Consider the following 6224-nt stretch of genomic DNA (forward strand, 5'->3'; position numbering starts at 1 on the left):
GGCAAGGCTGCGCCTCCCCCCTCTCCCTTGCCCCTATATATAGTGGAGGGGAGGGAGGGCATCCATACCTGAGTCCCTGGCGCCTCCCTCCCTCCCGTGACACCTCCTCCTCTCCCGTAGGTGCTTGGCAAAGCCCTGCAGGATTGCCACGCTCCTCCATCACCACCACGCCATTGTGCTGCTGCTGGATGGAGCCTTCCTCAACCTCTCCCTCTCTCCTTGCTGGATCAAGGCGTGGGAGACGTCACCGGGCTGTACGTGTGTTGAACGCGGAGGTGCCGTCCGTTCGGCACTAGGATCATCGGTGATCTGAATCACGACGAGTACGACTCCATCAACCCCGTTCTCTTGAACGCTTTCGCTTAGCGATCTACAAGGGTATGTAGATGCACTCTCCTTCCCCTCATTGCTGGTCTCTCCATAGATAGATCTTGGTGACACGTAGGAAAATTTTGAATTTCTGCTACGTTCCCCAACACTGATTTGGCCAACATTTTTATCCTGCTCATCAGGTAAAGGACCTCTGTTATCTTCCTCCTAGGGCCTTCGGGGGCACCAGCTGTGGCGTTTCTCCAGCGGGGCATTAGCAAACTCAGGAAGGCCCATCCAAATAGGGTCTGGAAGGGGGACGTCCTCCATATAAAACCACTGCGAAGGCCAGTCTTCGGATGTCTTCTTCGGGGTACCAAAAAGGTATCCGGTCCCGGCGATACGCCATATTTCGGCTCCGCCCACTTGATATATTGACCCCTCCTGAGTGCGGGGGACGAGGCAGAATAGCCTCTTCCATAGCTTGAAATGAGCTTCGCAGCCTAGAAATAGCTCGCAGAAGGCGACATAGCCTGCGATGTGTAGTATGGAGGTAGGAGTGAAGTTATGCAGCTGGAGGCCATAGTACTCCAGGAGCCCGCGGAGGAATGGATGGATTGGAAATCCGAGTCCCCTCAACAAGTAAGGGACAAGGCATACCCACTCCCCCCTGGATGGGTTGGGAAAACTCTTCACTTGCTCCCCGCCATTGTAAGTGGCTAGTTCGGCTCGGACAGGGACCATATATGCAGGTGGGAGAAACCCATGGGTCTGCAACTCCACCAATCGACCGTGGGGGACAGAACACTTCTCCCAATCACCTGGCTTAGCGCTGCGGGAGCGAGAGGAGGAGCTGCGGTGGCCGGCCATGATGGAATGACTTTTTCCGGGCGCACTCTGATGGATGCTCGCTGGGGGAAGATGGTGTGGTTTGGATCTGAGGATCCCCGTCTCTTTAATAGACGATTTACTAACATGCTCAGGGTGCCTAATGTAAAAATGCCCCGACTTCTCGCATTCGCTCGACACGTGGAGACTGCCATTATTAGGTTACAGAAGCCGAAGAGTGCAACATTAATGGGAAGCCGGACACCGCTCGTTACAACAAGTAATCAGGGATTTTGGAGAAGAACCCGCCTTGCAATGCCGAAGACAATCTGTGCCGCCGGACTCATCGTCATTGAAGTCAGGTTCGGGGGCTACTGAGGGAGTCATGGATTAGGGGGTCTTCGGACAACCGGACTATATACTTTGGCCGGACTGTTGGACTATGACGATACAAGATTGAAGACTTCGTCCCGTGTTCGGGTGGGACTCTCCTTTGCGTGGAAGCCAAGCTTGGCAATTCGGATATGTAGATCTCCTTCTCTGTAACCGACTCTGTGTAACCATAGCCCCCTCCGGTGTCTATATAAACCGGAGGGCATAGTCCGTAGGACAGCAACAATCATAATCATAGGCTAGCTCCTAGGGTTTAGCCTCTATGATCTCATGGTAGATCAACTCTTGTAATACTCATATCATCAAGATCAATCAAGCAGGAAGTAGGGTATTACCTCCATCGAGACGGCCCGAACCTGGGTAAACATTATGTCCCCCGCCTCCTGTTACCATTAGCCTTAGATGCACAGTTCGGGACCCCCTACCCAAGATCCGCCGGTTTTGACATCGACAACGGTAACCGCCCGCGCTTGTATAAGGAGGTGGGTCTGGTTCCCGGCCAGTCGTGGAATGCCCAGGAGTGCTTAGGACGATTGGCCCATGACTCCTTCGCACTTAGGATGTAGAACAGCGTGCTGACCTCTCTGTTGAGCCTAGGTAGGACTATGGTGTGCCGATCAGCCGAGGCCGGGCATGACCAGGAAAAGTGTGTCCGGCCAGAGTTAATCAAGCGTGTTGGGTAAGTTGGTGCACCCCTGCAGGGAAGTAATCTATTTGAATAGCCATGTCCACGGTAATGGACGCTCGAAGTTGTATCCTGATCCACTGCAACTAGAAGTGGATACTTGTTACACTAAACTGATATGATGGCTCCGGGATCGCTTCCTCGCGGGGTAGACGAGGAAGGATCTCTAGGCGTTGCTATTATATACTTGATACTATATGATATGTTACTCTAATCTCTTCTGTTCCTGCAAGATGTTGCAAGAGGCTAGTCTTCGTTAGGCTAGGTCTCCCCTTCTATTCTAGCATTTCTGCAGTATAGTCCAGAGACAAACCCTTCCCTTGATACTGATGCATACTTAGCATAGATCTGATGTAACTCTGGCGAGTACTTTGGATGAGTACTCACGGTTGCTTTGCTACATTTTCCCCCTCTATCTGGTTGGTGTGATCAGATGACGGACCCCGGAGCCAGCTGATCCCGCCGATGGCTACTACTACCCCGATGGAGGCTACTACTACATGGATATCGACGACCAGGATAGTTAGGAGGCCCCATGCAGGAGGCCCGTGCCTTTTCGATCTAGATATCATTGTTTTGCTAGCCTTCTTAAGGCAAACTTGTCTATTTATGTCTGTACTCAGATATTGTTGATGTCGCTGACTTATGTATTCGGGTCCTCATGGCCCTGGCTTGTAATTTAAAGCTTTATGTTTGAATTTGGTCTAGAGTTGTGTTGTAATATCTTCCGGTGAGTCTCTGGGCTTGATCGTACATGTTTGCGTGTATGATTAGTGCACGGTCGAGTTGGGGGCATCATAGGCGACCGACACTGTACCAACTGCCCCGTGACGCGGCGGGCGACGTGCCACAATGACATCCTGCCAGCGGATCCCACAGTCGGCAGGCTCCACGAGAAGACAAAAACAATGACACCTGCCCCCCCCCCACTTAGATTAATCATTGTACCCTAGGAGGCCGGCCTATAAGACCTCCCGGCAGCCCCATGCCAGGGGGTCAGCTCATTTATCACCCACACACACACACACATGCGTGGAGAAGTGGAGAGCTAGCTCCTTTTCTTTGTCCTCCATCCAAACAGCTCTCTTCTACACCTAAAAAAATCGCAGGTCGCCTCGTCCATTACCCACATAGTGCAGTGTATCCGTCCCTAAGGGCATGGCCAACGCCCTAACTTGAAGTACTGCCCCATAGGAAAAGTTGTTGATGTGGAGGAGAGAAGGAAAAATACTAGTGCTTGCATAGATGAACGACCTCCTGCAGAGGAGGTAGGTGCTTCGTCCAAGTGAAGGAAAGCAACAAAAATGAACCGGTAACGGGAGATATAGTACATGTGTAGAGGGGTCACCTACATTATGTTGCCTTATTGTACACTAGATCGGGATCGCGCCCTGACGCGGGGGTGCCGGTCACAACGTTTTGGTCAAAGAGATAACGCTAAGTTAATAGAAATCCAGGTATAGCATATGCGTTCATACATGATAACAATAAAGCTAAGAAGAAACATTCAAATTGTGATAGGAAGCACACCTTGGCTACCACATGACATATGTTGTAAGCAATTCAAACTAATCCAAAAAAATAAAGCGCGCCAGCTACATGCCAAACACTTGGTATTTCATAAGAGGTACCAGCTAGCAGAACAACAGCCTGCATCCAACGCAATGTAATAAGTGCCTCTAATATATGTAGCTTCAACATTGATAAGTATGAGCAATTATACAAAAAAAAGCCCTGCCAACGGCAAGGAAAGTATAATTATTAGAGTATACAAATGTTGTAGCAATGCTAGTTAGCATAGATGAGTAAATACATGAGCTTTACAAAATACAACAAAAAAGCTCATACCAGCGAGTAAGAAACAGGAGCCATCATTCTACAGCAGTACATAAGTTAAAAATAAAGCCAAGTAGTTCATACCCTACATTGTAAAAATAGGTGTTACAGCAGTTGAGTTGTAGGGCCTTTGTCTTCGTTAATCAACGAACATGTACTGCGCTTGTAGATTATCATTTCTGAAAACTCCTACTTCCTCTTTCAACATCCTGAGGTGAAGCTAATGCAGCTCGTAGTGCCGGATACTTGAAAGGAAAGAATAGGTAGCATCCTCATGGCTTCATTCCTAAAGATACTGTGAAAGATCTACAAAAATTATTATAATTGGCTAACGAACCTAGGAAAGCTATACATCAGAAATGATGAAGTGGTGTTCTTAACCAAAAAAGGAAAGTATTTTTATAGAACAAATATATATCAGTAATAGCAACTCCTTGTGCACACAATGAGGGCGATTAAGGAATGCATTCCAGTCACTTTCAATATAAGGAAACAAAAAGTAGCAGCTATGATACTTGACAACGACAGGTAACCATCATAAGTAAGCTCATCACAAATGAAAGAGCTGATTGGAGCTCTAAGGAATATTCATGTACTTGAACAGTGCCCCTCGCACCTTCTGCTTCTGGTTCAGCAACCTGGTCCAAGGCAGTGGGGTTCTCCTTCACAACTGTTCATGCTCCTCCTGCTGAGTAGACTTCGTATCTAATCGCTGAACAAAGACTTCAGCAGATCAGCACAAACCAAGTAAACCATATTGCAGAAGTTAGGAAATCTGCACCTTGTCATGCACCAAATACCAACATGATTTCCACTTGAATGTCAAATTTAGTCTTAGCATTGTCATTCCAGTTTGGAAATACCATTGATCTCTCAGGGTTCTGAGCTTCTAATAATTATTATTTTGACAAAGCTACCACCTAATTAACAATTCGGACGATGAACTCTAACATCATGTGAAACTACATGAGATGACAAAATAATAAAATGATGGATCCATGCATGTTAGGAGCTAGGCGCAAATAAATATTGCCAGACCTGCAAACAAAACAACTTGAGAAGCATCACTATTTCAAACCACAAGGCATACAGAAATATAAACAGGAACCTACAAAATCCTGAAACAACACACCCAGAAATGGAAGTGCAAAATTCACCCGATTCTTTACAATATACTATTTCTTAGAACATGACAAATGCTTATCATATTTAGTTTGTTACCACACATAAATTCGAACTTCGGTTATTCTGTTTAGGCATACAACCAAGAGCTGAAAGAAGTAAATCCTATAGGCTGAAAATATTGCAGATTCAAAAGCACATCCCATATTTTATTTCATACGAAGCATAGACATGAACTTTAACTATTTTATTTAAACATATGAACAGGATAAAATCTATGTCCAGAATAAGCCTGAAAAAATCAACGGCCCGAGACATCCATGAGTGAGGAACTGACAATAAAATAGTTAGCAAGCTACACCCGTTGTCACCTGAAGTAATCTGACACCAAGCAAGGATCAACATTATTACTGATTCCATCCTTCTGACAATGTTTTAATGTTCACCGACCCAAAGACCACTTGCAGGAAAACAATATATAGTGGCGCAACTGCATCAATGTTGGGGAACGTTGCAGAAAATTAAAATTTTTCCTACGGTTTCACCAAGATCCATCTATGAGTTCATCTAAGCAACGAGTCATGGGAGAGAGATTGCATCTACATACCACTTGTAGATTGTGTGCGGAAGCGTTCGAGGGAACGGTGATGATGGAGTCGTACTCGCCGTGATTAAGATCACCGATGACCAAGTGCTGAACGGACAGCACCTCCGCGTTCAACACACGTACGGTACGGACGACATTTCCTCCTTCTTGATCCAGCAAGGGCAAAGGAGAGGTTGAGGAAGAAGGCTCCAGCAGCAGGACGACGGCGTGATGATGGTGGAGAGGCAGTACTCCGACAGGGCTTCGCCAAGCGCACAACGAAGGAGGAGAGTGTTGGGGAGGGGAGGGGCTGCGCCTTGGATCAGGTGTTCAGCCCTCCCCTCGCCCCTCTATTTATAGGGGAAGGGGGAAGGGGGCCGGCCCCCTCTAGATGAGATCTAGAGGGGGGTGCGGCGGCCAGGGAGGGGGCTTGCCCCCCAAGCAAAGGGGGTGCGCCCCCCCTTA

This window comes from Triticum aestivum, chromosome 4B (assembly GCF_018294505.1).
Source record: "Triticum aestivum cultivar Chinese Spring chromosome 4B, IWGSC CS RefSeq v2.1, whole genome shotgun sequence".
NCBI lineage: Eukaryota > Viridiplantae > Streptophyta > Magnoliopsida > Poales > Poaceae > Triticum > Triticum aestivum.